This window comes from Sinocyclocheilus grahami, unplaced genomic scaffold (genome assembly GCF_001515645.1).
Source record: "Sinocyclocheilus grahami isolate Dianchi unplaced genomic scaffold, SAMN03320097.WGS_v1.1 scaffold8543.1, whole genome shotgun sequence".
Taxonomy (NCBI): Eukaryota; Metazoa; Chordata; class Actinopteri; order Cypriniformes; family Cyprinidae; genus Sinocyclocheilus; species Sinocyclocheilus grahami.
In genome coordinates, this window is record NW_015512105.1 from 24,826 (window position 1) to 25,634 (window position 809).

Genomic DNA, 809 nt, shown 5'->3' on the forward strand with positions numbered 1-809 from the left:
AGTCCACCTTAACAGCCTGACATTAGTGCCTTATTCTTTCTCCTCCCTGTTGTTTTCGTGACTGTACAAGACCTCTATAAACAAGTTTGGGGGTTGAGGGTATTTCGTTTCTTTCTTAGAAAGATCTTAAAAACAGCATATGGTCAGTGTAGCAGCAATCTCAATGTGCAGTTCAGTTATTTCCTCAATGCTCAAAACTATATTCAAAATCTACTGTTTACCAAAATATTTCTACCATGCTGTATTTATAGTAAGTTTTTACATTTAAAGTGTAAAATTGTATCTATTATTTTAAAAAGACCAATAAGTGAAAAATTGCTTAATTTATATAGTGCTGGTCAGGCAAATATATTGGAATTATTTGTCAAAAGACTTGGTCAACCTTTGCCCTAATTTTGTTCTCTGTTAAGAGTTAAGCAGCTAAGCCTGATTAAATGCAGCTCTATGGCTCTTTTATTTGAATTTACAATAGACTGTGTGTGAGAGTTTTGTGAGACTGCTTTATTAATCAGGAATAGACGAAACAGCAAAAGAAATACAAGAGCAGAGATTCTAAATAATAAACAACAAATCCCAAAATATATAAAACCCTAAAGGTTTCAAACTATTAATTTCCTTTTATTTTCCTTGTGCTTGTCTCTTGCACTATAAAGTTCCATCTACTAGTTCTAATGTCTATTGAATGCAGCACAGCGGACTCATGCTTCAGAAAAACATTCACAGCATACAAATGACTGTGCTTCCACGTGGTCTCCTAGAACCTGTCAGGGAAACTGAAATATGATCTAACAGCAGGAACATTGAGGAAA